Source organism: Notechis scutatus, chromosome 3 (genome assembly GCF_049901735.1).
Source record: "Notechis scutatus isolate UNSWTSFEM ecotype Mainland chromosome 3, rNotScu1.2, whole genome shotgun sequence".
Taxonomy (NCBI): Eukaryota; Metazoa; Chordata; class Lepidosauria; order Squamata; family Elapidae; genus Notechis; species Notechis scutatus.
The window spans coordinates 118,641,426-118,657,349 of NC_142011.1; the positions used below are offsets into that span (position 1 = coordinate 118,641,426).

A 15,924-nucleotide genomic window follows, 5' to 3' on the forward strand; every position below is an offset into this window, starting at 1 on the left:
GTGTGTGTGTGTGTATGGTATTTAGGTTTCTTTGGGTATTTTCCACGTCTTAATATTTGTGCTTTTATTATAGCGACGTTTCGGCAGAATCTCATCTGCCATCCTCAGGCTTGTGTATTGGGTTCTTTTTAATCTTGTGTGTCAGGCTTAGCCAAATACCTAGCAAAACAGCTACAGCCCCATGCTGAAGCAAGCAGCTTCACATGTACAAAACTCATACCGCTTCTTAGAAATGATCAAAAATCTACACGTGGAACAAAGAGACCTGCTAGTAAGTTTCGATGTGGTTTCACTATTCACCCAAGTCCCAGTGAAAGAAACCGTACAAATCATCAAAAACAAATACAAACCACCCAAGCACCTCATGGAACTAACAGAACACTGCTTAACCAACACATATTTCATATACAAAGGAAAAAGATACAAGCAGTTCGAAGGAGCCCCCATGGGATCACCACTGTCACCCGTTATTGCAAATCTGTTCATAGAAGAATTTGAATCCAGAGCCCTGGCAAATGCCACCCACAAACCCAAACTATGGCTAAGATACATCAATGACACATTTGTTATTTGGCCCGATGGAAAAGAAAACCTAAACAATTTCCTAACACAACTAAACAATACACACCCCAAAATCAAGTTCACCATGGAAACGGAAACAAACAAAGAACTACTATTCCTAGATGTACTAATCTACAAAAAAACAGATGGAATACTAGGACACATCATATACCAGAAGAAAACACACACCAACCGCTACCTAAACGCTCAATCCCACCACCACCCAGCACAAATAAACTCCGTAGCCAAAACACTAATTACCAGAACCACATGCCTGGCAGACAAGGCACACATAAAGACTGAACTATGCACCCTGACCAAAATACTAAGAGCTAACGGCTTCCACAAAAACAAAATCACGAACCTGATCCACAAAAACACACTGAAACACAATAGAGACCCAGAAGATGAACAAACCTATGGAACAGCTGTCCTGCCCTACATAAGAAGAACAACAGACAAAATCAGCAAGATACTACGCAGGCATCACATCAAGACTGCCTTCAAAACGAACAAAAAAATAACAGCCATCCTAAGAAACCCCAAAGATAAAATTGACCTAGAAAACCAAGGCATATATGAAGTACCCTGAGCATCATGCCCTGCCACATACATAAGACAAACCAACAGAAGGATAAGTACCTGCCTTGAAGAACACAAGAATGCAATAAAAAATCTGGAACACACTTCCTCACTAGTCCAACACATGAAAGCCACAGGTCATAGTATTGACTTCAGTGGCACCAAAACCCTAGCTACTACAGAAAACCCCGGCTACAGAATCATCAGAGAAGCCATAGAAATTGATAAAAGACCTACCGTATTTGCCGGCGTATAAGACGACTTTTTGCCCTGAAAAGATGCCTCCAATTGGGGGGTCGTCTTATATGCCGGGTCGTCTTATACGCCGGCAAATAGTAATTGGGAAGCACTGCGGCTGCCTGCGGCTGAGGCACTTTTGCGCACCATGGAAGCGAATCCCGTGAAGCCGAAAGGAGCAGCCAGCCTTCTCCCAGCTCCCAAGGAAACGAGACTCGCACCGCCCGAGCTCCGCTGAGGTATCCGGCTGGGGCTGTCAGGAGTTGTTACCGCTGGCGCGGCTCTGCGCGGCTCCAGTCCCGCATTGCCTCGGGAAGGGAAAGGCAAAAGCCGCGGCTCTTCCTTTTGCCTTTCCCTTCCCGAGGCAACGCGGACTGGAGCAGCGAGCCGCGCCAGCGGTAACAACTCCTGACAGCCCCAGCCGGATACCTCAGCGGAGCCCGGCGGTGCGAGCCTCTTTCCTTGGGAGCTGGAGAAGGCTGGCTGCTCCTTTCAGCTTCACGGGATTCGCTTCCACGAGACAAAAGTGCCTCAAAAAAAAAAAAGTGCAAAAGTGGAAGGCGTGCGGAAGAGGGGGCGAGTATATAACAAACTATATTTTGAGTGGAAATGTTGGGGGGTCGTCTTATACGCCGGGTCGTCTTATACGCCGGCATATATGGTAATAGTATGAATAGAAGAGATGACTCCACCAGACTATCAATCATCTGGAAGCCTGCACTCACAAACAAACAAATCTCTATACCACAATCCAGGCAAGCACCTGGACACAAACAACTCCCCCCCATACCTCCAGCCCAAACACGCCCCAGCTACTCAAATAAAATCTAGCTTCCTAATAAATAATTATTGGCCATTCACAAGAAACCAAGCTGCACTAAGAAACCCCAATGCACAAAACACAATGTTGCCAACCAATCAAGAACACAGCAGCTCGGGTTTCCGGTTTCGCGTGGCTTTGGTGGCAGCAGGAATTTGCGACTGTCCGCGATTCCTGCTGCGCTTGCCGCCAAGGTGCCCCCGATCCAAATGGGTCAGGGGGATATGGCTGCCCTGTAGAGGCAGCCGAAGAGAGAGGGGAGCCGGACAGGGGGTTGGGGGTGTCGCAGACCCCCTCCTCATCCGGAAAAACCCTTTTCCCGAGGTGGTGGAGCGGCAGTCAGTAATGGCCGTCATGAAGAAGCCTGCAGCCGGGTAAGATTGTGCTGGAGGAAGCAGGGAAAGTGAAAGTGCTGACTGAGCCGGGTCAATCAACAACTTTTAAACACCCTGGAAACTGAATCGTTTGAATTGCTGGAAGATACATTGTATCCCTAAGAAGATCGGAAAGCGGCGGAGAAAGCTGTCAAGGGGAAAAAAAACTTTTTTTTCCTTCACTCTCCCACCCCATAGAAACAGCAGACGAAGATTTGGAAAATTTATTTGGGCACTGAAGGTAAATTATTTTGAAAGTTAAAGCCAAGGGACAAAGGATTCCTGGACATTGGATTTAACAACTTAAGAAATCGGAAAACCCTTATTGGAGGTATGGATTTCTGAACACTTAAAAGAAAATTGTTGTTGTAAGTGGGAAGGGAGAGGGAAAAAAATTGGAGCAGAAGTTGAAAAAGGAGGAGATTGCCTAGAACTTTAAAGAAAGATATATTGTAATTGGATCTCTTTGATTAAACAGTAACCCCAGAAAGAGAAATAGAAGAAAGAACTTTGGTAACTTTGGAATGTTTTGCAATTATTTTTGATTAAAAATACTTGGGTGGTTGTTTTGGAAAAAGTTTTTCTCTTCACGATGGCATCGCTTGTGGATGAACTAAAAATTGAATATCAAAAATATAAAAAAGAAAAACAAGATGGAAAAGATACTTTGGGCACTCTATTTCAATTTCTAGAAATGGCGGTATGCACTTATGAAAAGTTGACTACGCAGCAGGACGACTGGGACAAAGAAGAAGAAGAAGCCATCTTTGATGAACAATGGGTTCTTTTTGGGGAGGAGGAGAAAGAGGAAAAGAAAAAGGGGATTTTAAGGTTTGAAAAAACAACCAAAAAAGAGAAAAATGAGATGAAAGGTGGATACAAGGTTAGAAAACAACAGAAAGGGAATAAGAAAAGGGAGGAGGAGAGACAAAGGGGTAAAAAGGGTAAGGAGAAGAATAAGTAAGAGAGAAAGGAGGGGATGAGAAGCCTTAATGGTGGGAAGCAAGACTTAAAGAAACAAAGCTTATTTAGAGACAATGGGTAAATCTAATTGAAAAAAGGGATTCTGGAAGGTACATAAGATTGTGTTTTTATATGTGTATTTAGAGTAAAATGCTTAAGATATAAATGAGTATCAATATATATGATTAGCTTTTTAATGATGTGGATAGTGGTTATATATGATTTTATTTAGTTATTGTTATGTTTTTACCCTTTTCATGAAATTTATTGTGTAACTTTAGAATGTACTAAACAGAATCCCAATATAAATTAAGTGTTATATTAAGTAATTTTAAGCTAGGGGAATGAGTCAAAGGCATCACTCCAATCAGTGTACACGAGAAGTATATTAAAAGAGAAAAGATGAATGGATAGATGGAAATAGAACAGACAAAGAATGATAAGTATTATGAACTGAATTGAGATAAGATAAATAAAACAAAATTAAGAAAGATAAAAGAGGGAAGAAGCTATATAGAAAATTGAAAATGGTAATAAGATATGGAATGATATATAAAGTGAATATGATTTTTGAACTTGTGTTTGTGCGAAGAGTTTTTAGCCCGGGATCAAACAGCCTTCAGAAAAGATGTTTTATGTTTTTTTTTTTTTATGTTTTATGTTTGTGTATGTTTGTGTATTGTTTATGAAAGGCAATAAAACTTTAATTAGCAAGAAATATAATTTGGATAATAGAATGAAAAGGAGAAGTTGGGATAAGATACGAAGTTGAATAGATAACGTAAATATCTATACTACAATTTGGAACTATTTTGTACGTTCTATTGGTTTTCTTAGAAAGGATTTTTTATGTTATTATGCCTTGATTGTTTGTGTATTGTTTTTGTAAAACTAATAAAATTTGTTGGAAAAAAAAAAAGAACACAGCAGCTCGAAGACCAATAAAAACAGACCTAGACTCCCAGCCAATCAAGATGAGGAAAAAACCATTCAAATAAAGCGGAAAGCCAGCACCAAATTTAAACAAAAAACGGCTGCTAAGCCTGACACACAAGATTAAAAAGAACCCAATACACAAGCCTGAGGATGGCAGATGAGATTCTGCCGAAACGTCGCTATAATAAAAGCACAAATATTAAGACGTGGAAAATACCCGAAGAAACCTAAATACCATACATATAAATACCCGTGAAAACATAAGAAAACAAATATATATATTTGTTATACATATATATATATATATATGTTATACATATACATATATAATATTCTTAAGACATGCTAATGTTTCATGCCTGAGATTTTCCAGAAGGACTAGCAATTTCTTGAGCTAGTCAAAATTTAAAAATAGATCATGTGTATACTTTAGTCTTAAGTATCTAAAATTAAAGATGTTGCCTTTAATTAAAAATCAGTAACCGGGAACATACACCATATAAATGCATAATCAAAAGCCAGTCACCAATAAAGCTTACCAGCATAACAAGCAGAAGCAACTTTCCAGCTGTCTTTACAGGACCCCTGCTTGTGACATCTTTTCATAGGGAAGACAGCAAATCTCTCTCTTTGTGTGCAGTTTCTAATTTCTTTGGGGATGAGTATAGTATTTTTTATATATCTAGTGCAGATAAATTTATATTGGATTTTATGACTTCAGTGGTCATTCATTATGTGGTCAATCAATAATAATACATATTGTTATTCAGATTGAAAATAGATTTTCAGTTGTATCCAGTGTTTTTTAAATATAAGAAAATTGCTTACTGTTATAAGACTCCTTCAGAGGTTGAAACAAATGGTAAATCTTTTACTACACTCTTATCTGTGTACTTGTTACTCCTTAATATTTTACAAATGTGTGATTTAATAGCACATTTCACTTTAAAAATACAACAGAAGCAACTTGTAAACCATTTCTAAAAGTTCGAATAACTTATTTCTTGGTCATTATTATTGAAATCAACGGATTATCACATACAACAAAATAAGGTCAACATGATTTTTTAAAGGTTTTTTTTCCCATATCTCTGTGCCATTATTGTGCAGTGACAGAAACTAACAGGGTATCTCACACTACATACCTGTTCATTTTTATCCCATTCCTCTGGTTTATTTATATCCCATTCCTAGGTATAGTTAGATATGCGTTTCTGTTATACGCTGAATTGCTGATGACTCGATGCCAAACTTCTTAGGAGAGAGCCATACGCCTAGAACCTATTCTAAAGGGACTGATGGATGCCATTCACTTCTCATTATGAACATGCTTATTCTGCCTGGTGCTTGGCTGTTGCTAGGGATCTCAATTCCACACTGACACAGCAAGTGCTGGTCCTGAACAGCAGGATGTTAGGCCTGAGTGGCCGTCTGGTGCACAGACTTTCTGATACTAAGCTGGCACGTGCTGGCGCAGCAGGGGAAAGCCAAAGCGTGACAAATTACTGAAAGAGCTAAGCTAAACTTATGGTTGAAAACCACCTGAGCCTAGGGACCTCTGTGGGCTTGCCATCTCTTCTCAATTCCTTTCCCCCCCCACCCTTTAAGTGCATGGCCTGCATGCGGCCTCACTTTTGTGGAAGCAGTTAAAATAAACCTTGTTTCCGTGCTATGTCGATAAACATAAAAAATGGAAGAGAAGATATAATGATTTGGGGGGGGGGGGGGGGAGGCAGGGATGTATTGTATCAGTCTGATTAGCCAATTATTTTAAACAATGAAATCAATAATAGTACTTCAGAGGAGCATAAACATTTACCCAATAGTAACTACCAATGATTAGCAACAACATCTGGAAATTATTATAGATTTGCAAAATAATATCTCCTCCCCACCCCTGGACATACATTGGGATAGGCAAAGATCCCCTTCAGTGAAACTAATCTCATAATACCTCCAAGCACTCTTCCAAGTAGTTATCTTGGTAGCTATGTGGAAGTATTATTGCTACGGTTCTCTGATTTAGATTTAAATTTCTCAGTCTAGCATACAATGGTTGTATTCCCTAGTTAACTGTCATCAAACTAAATTCTGCTCTGGTTAGGCAGTATTTCCAGTGGTAAATAGTCTAAATAATAATAATAATATATTTTAAAAGTTTGCTTAAGTTAATATAGGGAAAATTTCTAATTAGACAGTAATGAATAAGTTTAAATCAGTACTTCCTGTATATTGAAAAAGAATGTAAAAAAACCATCTATATTCCAGTTCATTTTTTATCTTAATTTTAGATAATTTATAGTATTCTTAGGTTATTCTATATCAGGGGTCCCCAACCTTTTGGACCTCAGGCATCACTAAATTCATAATTTTAAATCCTGCGGACCACTAATATGAATCCAGAGTGCCGCTCGCTGAAGCGCCTGGACTCCCAGTGACAGGATGGGGTCCTTCAGGCACTTGACTTGACTGTTTCTGCAACTTTAAATACTCAAAGAGTCATTTGGACCCGTTTCCCACAGAAAACAAAACACCCGGATCTCTCATCTCTCTCTCCCTTTCTCTCTCATCCCTCTTGCTCTGTATCTCTCCCTTTCTCTCTCTCTCTCATCTCTCTCTCTGTATCTCTCTCTCTCTCATCTTTCTCATCTCACAGGCCAGCCAGTGTCTTGGGGCAGAGAGGAAGTTGCGCGTCTCCCAGTCACGCAGCACCAACAAGGGCTGGAAGATATACCCGCGAGACCCAGCAAGAGATGAAGCTTCACTCCCACTCTGGAATAGTAGGAATATGGAATGAATCTCCATCCCTCGCCTTTCCCTTCTCAGGCCAGGTGAGGAGTGACTGGGAGGGGAGAGCTGGGGCGGGGCCAGCTAGTGGTGGGTTCAGCTGACAGGAAGCCACAGCAGCGGAAAGAAAGAGCCACAGGTTGCAGGCACCTGTTGCTTTGGACTGCCTGCGCCGCCACCCTCCCTTTTTGCTGCAACAGCACCATTACCTTGTTTTGGCGAGGGCTGCGCTACTTGCACGATGCATCACCTGCATAGTTGCAAGTTGCACATACCTCCCTCTACGGTGGAGAATTCCAGCCCCACCATGAGCTGCCTGGTCGGTCTCATATCCCGGAGCAGCTCCCCCACCCAGGTGCGCTGTGGACCACCAACATTTTCTCACAGACCACCAGTGGTCCACAGACCACCACTTGGGGACCTCTGTTCTAGATTAAGTAATCACTAGGTATTAAATAAGACATAGCATAATAAGGTGTAGCTTAATTTCATTTTAATTAAAATCAATGAATGTTAACAATTTAAGGGAAAGTAAGATTTCAGTGGATTTGGTGTAGTGGTTAAGGTACCAGTCTAGAAATCAGGAGACCGGGAGTTCTAGTTCTGCTTTGGGCACAAAGACAGCTGGGTAGTTTGGGCCAAGATTTCAAGGCTCCTCAAAAAATTATACGCAATTTGGCTAAGTTATTTTTTGAGTGCAAATCATGCATAGTGATTTAGGACTGGCTGCAGTATGGATGCTGCCTAGCCAGGCACATCTTTTAGTCTGGCATATCCGAGAATTGTACTTGGAAATCACTACCTGTCTTTTGGACCCACATCCTTTCTGATTATTAAAAGCTGTTAAAAGGATTTGTGTCAGGGACGGAGAACTTTTTTTGGCCATATTTTTTAGTTGCATTCACATGTGTGTAACAACCGAGGAGCTACGTGCTAGGATTGATTAGTATCCAAGCAACGTTCTGAGTGGCCCTTTCTTTCTCTATCAGCATTAACCATTCACAATTTCCCTGGTATTATTTGCTGCCTGCCAGGAAAAGAAGCGGAGGGGCCTGGTCATAGGAATATTCTAAGACAAAAATGGGCAACCTTTTTTAGCTACTGCAGCTGCATCAGTTGACAGATTGATACAGTACACATGCATGTACATCCATTTTCTCTCTCACTCATTCACCACTGCATTGCACTCTTTTCCCAACAATCTTGATAAGGGGCGTTAGGAGGAAGTGGGGAGTGTTATGCGTTTTTTATTTATTAGATGTATAATCTATGTTTTGTTTGTAAGTCAAGGCAGCCAACACTTTAATCACTACACCATGCTCCACTGGTTGGTGAATAAGAAAGGATTCTCCTTTCAAGTAGCTGAAATCATGCTGTAGGAAACCAGTGATCATAAGCCAGATAGCTGGAAGGAGGATGAATTTCTTTTTTCTTGTTCTGCGAACTTTTGCTCAAAATCTACTGATTTCCCATACCAGTAGCAGCAGGAATCGGCATTCCTACATAAGGTTACAATGGGGTGGAAGCAACAAGTTTCCCCCAACATCCTATTTAACATTTCCTGTTGTCAATAGCAATAGAAAATGAATCATACATTCTCTTCTGGCACCTATATTGTTGGATTGCAGTACTACTTTTAATGTTTTGAAAAGAAGGTTTACACAAATAGAACGGATCATTAATATAAACATAATACACATCATGCATAACAACAAAACAGCACACAACTGCAAAGTTTTCGCTTTATTGTTTTGTGATATTCTCTACCATCTTAAGCAGTGTCTGCTCTGGGCACCCTTCCATATGAAGCATACTGCTTATGATAAACAATACTGGATGATAGCTGCAATATTCAAAATATGAGCACAAGTTATAGATTTGTAATTGCAATATTATTCATATTTTGCTGTAGGAAACTAACGTTTTTTCTTAAGTTTTTTTCTGGGGAACAAGGAAATATTATTAGTGATTAGCAGCACTGTGGTTGCAAACCCTCATTACAGTTATCTATGAACATGAGTAGATTTTCAAAAATCACGTCAGGTAATTTTAATTTTACAACCACATATTACCTGCAAACCCAATAATTTCCATAACATTTTTCAATGATTGTGCTCAGATAACTTAGTTAACCCATTTTCTGTATTTGTGTAGTACTCTGAATTATTAACAAATCAGATGAACTTGGCTTGCAAAACAAAGTTTTACAAACAACAACAATAACCCTAAGGTTAATACCATCAAAACTTAATATGTACAAATCTAGCTGCTAGGTTTAAATTGATCTGGTTAGAATGTTGTACAAACATCGCCAAAATCCACAGAAAATTTCCTTTAAAGACAATAATAAATCTTTATAAAAATCAAAATGTTTGAAGTCATGGGGAAAAAATATTTTGGAAGGAAAACACTGACAGAATGACTGGTTAGAACATCTCTTGCTCTAAAAGTTAGGTGTGTCAAACTCAAGGCCTGTGGGCTGCATCTAGCCTGCAGGGTGCTTAGATCTGGCCTGTGGGAACAGCCTGGAAACAGCAAAGGACCGGCCCGTGGTGCCTCTGCTAGCAAAAATGGAGCTCAGGCTCTGTTTTCGCTGGCAGAGGGCTGCAGGAGGCCGTCCAGGCCGAAAACGAGGCCCAGGGGGGCTGCACACAGCTCCCCAAGCTCCATTTTTACTGGCGGAGGGCTATCAAAATAAACAAACAAAACAAAAAGAGAAATGTTTCCCCTTTTGCATTTGACCATGCAAGAAGGGACAGGAAAGGAGAAAGGGAAAGATGAAGAAAAAGGAAAGATGCGAAGAGAGCAAGGAGGGAAAAATAAGGAAAGAGGGGAAGGAAGAAGAAAGGAGAACAAAGAGGGAAGGAAAAAGAAGAGAAAAAGAAGGAAGGAAGGAAGATTATAATAAGAGTGAGGGAGATCTCAAGGAAATCCTGTCTTAACACTTGGCCACCACAGGTGTCCTCGACAATGAGTCCCGTGTCACACCCACCATGGCCACACCCATCCCAGCTATGCCCACCATGGGCACACACACCCGGCCATGCCCCAGCCTACTCCCAGCCCTCCAAGGTCAAACACAACCCTGATATGGTCCTCAATGAAATCGAGCTTGACACTCCTGGTCTAAGTTGTGAAGTAATCCTAACACTGACAGGATATTACCCCCTATAGATCCAATCGATATAGCTGATCATCAAACCACAAACTATTATTGATCACAATAACCTTTTTGATGATAATTCATCAAATTTGCAGATTACACTAAACTGGCAGGAATCGCCAATGCCCCAGAAGACAAAATCTAAAAGGATCTTGACAGACTTGAATAATGGGCCCTATCCAACAAAATTAATTTCAATATGGAGAAAAGCAAAGTTTTACATTTAGGCAGGAAAAACCAAAAGTATAAGTACAGATTAAGTGAGACCTGGCTCAAAAACTGTAACTGTGAGAGGGACCTTGTAGTCCTAGTGGATGATCACTTGAATATGAGCCAGCAGTGTACAGCCATGGCCAAAAAAGCTAATACAATCCTGGGTTGTATAAATAGAATCAAGATCATGTGAAGTACTAGTACCACTTTATAAAATCCTAATAAGACCACATCTGGAATACTGCAACCAAGCATGGATGATAGGTAACATAAATGCAATATTTTGTTTTGCCTTTGTTCTCCTATGGAACACCTGTATGCTCTATTCAGTTAAAACAGTATAATTTTTTCACTAAGGTTCTGTTTGATGGGATTCATGGTTGTTCCAACAAAGTTGATCCTGTGATCCATAAGATTGCCTACTATTGATAAACAGTTAAGACTGCTGTCTAATTACTAAAATAGCATGGACCTCTCTAATCTTTACCAAGCAGATGTTGATTCCCAACTAGGGTTTGAAAGGATTCCCATTGTTATAAACAGGTTCTAAGTGACTTCATCTAGATAATGTAAAATAAAAGCAAACTGAAGATAAATCAATGTATTTACAGCAGCTGCTGCCTGTGTTCTGCAATTACAGACAAATCAAACTAAGTAATTATAATTGTATAATTGCATCAAGAGAGAAGGCATATCACACAGTAGCCAATATTTATTCCTTTACTGAAAAAAAAATCTGGTACATTGAACTCCTGGTGAGGTAAGGCAAGCTAATGCCCACATTTTCTCTGCTCCATGTGGATTGCAGAGGCATTTCAGTCAAAAAGGCAACTGGATTTAAGATCCACATTGCTGAAATTCTCTCTGGAGGAAGAGAGATCTGGAGATGGCCCACATGTATGTCAGACAGTTGATTTTTATGAGCAGACAACAGAAACAGGGGTGGGATGTTACTGGTTCTGCCCGGCTCTATAGAACCGGTAGCTCTGAAGAGCAGCAGACACCGAAACGGTTCTGTGTTTGCTGCTGTTTGGCCCACCCGCCTGCTCGGCTCTTACCTGTCCTTTATTTCCTGGTTTTTCAACCTCAGCTGCTTTGCGCGACACAGCTGAGGTTGAAAAAGCAGGAAAAAAGAGGTTTTTCAAATGCCGTGCACCCGCACACCGTGCTTTTCAGCTATCTGGACACCACAGCTTAAGTTTTTTTACAGGCGTGAGCAGCATAGTCACTGAACCGGTAGTAACACCGATTGAATCCCACTCCTGAACAGAAACCATCATTTTTACAGCCGCTTGCAATCAGCCAGTAGTCGCAGTTTCCATCACTGGACGTGGTTCCCTTCAGTCCATTTAAAATAAGAAAACCATGTCTTTTCAGTTTTGTAAGATGTTTTGGGGTAACTTTTTGCAATATACAGCAAAGGAATGACTTTAGTGTTATTTCTAAACAGTTTAAATGCTAAGGCTTTGTGAAACTGATTTAGAGATTTAAAGATTTTGAAATTAATTAGAGATCTCCCCCCATAGGAGAAAAATCTTTTTTGTTTGTATTTCAATGCAAAACAAGACTTCAAAGCTCAGTTCTAAGATATACTGTATGATGGCTATCTTATAGAAAACTTTTGGTCTATGAGTATATGAAGAGCTTGAGTTTTTTAACTTTACTGGAACTAAAAGTTGTTATGGATCATGAACAAATTCTTTTGAAAACAACTAAAATAGACTAAGGTGGACTCCGTCTGTCTTTGAGTTCACAGGAAATGATTCTGGTATGAAACCTGCTGCCCAACAGATCAACCACCTTCTGTCATAACACAAGTTTAATACTGTTTTTAAAAACAACCAAATCAGACTGATAAAATGAATTGAGTCCCTTGTGGTATCTCATAAGAGTGGTTATTGTCACATCATTTCACTCAGAGGTGGTATTCAGCAGGTTCTGACCGGTTCTGGAGAACCGGTAGCGGAAATTTTGAGTAGTTCGGAGAACCGGCAAATACCACCTCTGACTGGAGATTTTATAGTATCCTTCCCTTGCCATGCCCACCAAGCCATGCCTACAGAACCGACAGTAAAAATTTGAATCCCACCACTGATTTCACTGTTCAGTCTTGTACAAAACTAGTAAGGGCAGAAAAAGGGTATTTACAATTCCAGTCTTACACATTTGTCACAAAATAAATAATTCTAAACTTCTCCCAAATAAGGTATATGTCACATCACAGAATTCCATGCTTGGGAATAGAGGAAGAAATAATGACCTGAGCTTAGTAATCTCACTGACAATAAGCAGACACCGATTAAACCCTTAACCTTTGATCTACACCATACTGCCCTTATAGTCAATAGATTATGAGATGCTGAAGAATCAGTGCTGAAGTCACACTTTCAATTAATCTGTAATTTGCTGTATTTGCAGGATTACGTCATGACACATTTTGTCAGTTGCCTCTGCAGATGCCCATGATGCTATATAGACCCTCCCAAAACCCCCTTCATTTTGCCAGGGCATAGATGTGTCAGGAACTACTTAAGGGTATAGCTTTAATATATGAAGCAATTTCATCTGTTCTCAGGTAATAAATGAACTATTACATCTAAGAATATCAGCTAAGAAAAATATTTCACATATGGTTGCATTTTTTATTTGAAAGTGGGAAACCCACATCTGCTCTACAACAGAAAATAAAACATCTCCAAAGAATGCAAAAGTAGCACGTTTACTTCCCTGTAACATTCAGTGAGGCCTAGGAGAACACCTATACTCTCACATTTAATGGCTTTTTGCCTGTGGTTGCATTTTAATTGTATCTGCTACTCATATTCAAAATAACAAATTCCCCAAAAATGTTTCATGTTAACTTTTATACATTATTGAATACTTTAAACTATTACTACTCATTTGATAGTACAATTGTTAATAGGTATAAATGATTCTCACAATGTACCCAATCCTTACTGTAATCAGATTTGAAAAGTTAATGTTTTATTGATTTGCTTATGGATAAGGGATGGGAATGTGGGATGAAGAGATATTGATAACCTTATACAGGCTGAAGAGTTACTAACTTTGCCTATACTTGTTATAATGAAGGCTGGAAGTCACTTCTTTATATCAAAATTTCCAATAAAAATTATAAATAAAAATTCTCTCCAGCCAAAATGTCTGGGGGCAAGAGAGTTTAACCACCACCAGAAATATTCTTGTTTTGTTGGAAGTAAAAGCCATGTTTTATTCAGAAAATTAATACACAAAAGGTAAGCCATGCACACAGCAATTCTCTCTTGCACAGACTCACTTTCTTCTCCCCCACCTCCATAAACACACAAACACGTGACTTCTGGTTTGGGTCTCTTCAGCAACAGACCGAAATTTGCAATCGTGCGCGGTTTCAATCTGTGCTCACCGCTGGAGCGCCCCGATCCTTTGGATTCGGGGCTCAAGCCACTCCGTAGAGGTGGTGAAGAGGGGGGAGATTGCTAGCCGAGTGGAGGGGAGCCGCATCTCTACTCCCTGGCTGGTCTAAACTCCCTTCCCCGAAGGCGGTTGCAGCGGTGGTCAGAAATGGCCACCTTAAAGAAGAACCCAACTGGATAAGATTGTGCAGGAGGAAGACAAAGAGGAAAGCAGGACAGACCAGGCTAAACAATAGAGAACATCTAAGCAAGGTACCCTGAATTTAAAAGTACCTAGAGGGATACTTCTGAAAGAAGATCTTTAAGTGGCGAAGGAGAGAGAAAAAGAGGTTAAAACTCCCTTTTTTTTAACCTTTATATTGAGAATTACAAATGGTATGGAAAGAAATTTATATTGATCTATTTTGACACTAATAGGCAACCTTAAGCTGAAATCTAAGTGTCAAAAGGAGAATAAAGATTTTTTTCTTAGTCATTTTAAAACCCTAAAAAGGAGAAGAGTGGAGGCAAAAGGGTGGGACTTGGAATAACGGAAAAATGGAGTGCCACTTGGAAAAATAAAGAGGATTAACAGTGAAACTTTGAAAACACTCCTGTAACACTCCTAAAACACATTGTAACTGAAATCTTATTAAAAGATACAGTAACCCACGGAAAGGAAAAGTAAAGGAAAGAAACAAGAAGGAACAGTCTGGGATCATTTGGTGATTTAAAAAAAAAAGTTTTTGGCATTGGTTTTTTTCTTTCTTTTTCTGTTTTTACTTAAAGTCAATCAGGTGGTTGTTCAAAAGTGTTTAAAATGCCATCACTCCTGGAGGAACTGAAGACGAGTCTTAAAAAACAGAAAGAAGATGCAGGAAGGGGAGGAAGATCCTTTGGCTTCGTATTTGAATTTTTTGAAATGGAGTTCCTGAACTATGAAAAGCAAAAGGAAAAGCTTCAAGAGCAAGAAGAAGGGTGGGATAAAGAAGAAGCCATTTTCAATGATCAAATAATGCAAAGTGTGGTAATAAGGGGAAAAAGGGGGAAAGGAGTTAAAAGTCTGAGATCAAAGGGAACAGCCAAAAAGAAAAATAGTCTGAAAAAGAAGTATAACAGCAAGGAGAAGCAGAAAGCTACAGAAGGGAAAATGAGAGAGAGAAGGGTATAAAAAAAAGGGATGAGAAAAAGGGGGGAAAGATAGAAAGGGAAAGAACTTACGAGGGACAAAAACAGGAAATAAAGAAAAAGGGGAAACGTACTAGGATTAATGGTATTTGCTCAGCTAGAAAACACAGAGACAATGGTTAAATTTAGTTAAAAGTGAGGATTCTGCAAAGGTACAAAAGATAGTGTTGTGACAGTAGAATACTGTAATGAGTCAGAAATGAAATAAGTAAATAATCTATGAGATACAACTGTATTGTTATATAATGGTATGTTTATTTATAATTAATGCAATAATAAAGAAGAGGGAAACATTGCAATTTTTTCTAAAGATTGATAAAATATTGAAAAGAAATGTGAAAGATTTATAAGGAAATTTATACCAGTTATTAGAATGAATTTGAATAATTATTTTGCTTATTAATAGTAAATAATTTATAAGATAAAACTGTATGCCTATCCAATGGTATGTTTATTAACAGTTAAATAATAATGAAGAAGGGAGGGAAACATTTCAATTGTTCTCAAAGATTGATAGTTATTGAAAAGAAATGTGAAAGATTTACAAGGTTCATACCAGTACTAGAATGATTTTGAATAACTATTTTGTTTACCAATGTTTATATATATCTTGTTTTTGCTGTTTTTAGAATTTTTCTTTTTATATTTTCAAGGGAAAGTACCAAGCAGAGTCTGAATGAGATTTACATGATATAAAATAGATAT

General features: G+C 39.1%; 1 protein-coding gene across 4 annotated transcripts in view; it reads right to left on the reverse strand.

The window, feature by feature from the left end:
- Window positions 1–15,924, reverse strand: part of RALGAPA2 (Ral GTPase activating protein catalytic subunit alpha 2) — a 172,336-nt gene that overhangs the window by 21,044 nt on the left and 135,368 nt on the right. The gene's annotated exons all lie outside the window — the stretch shown is intronic.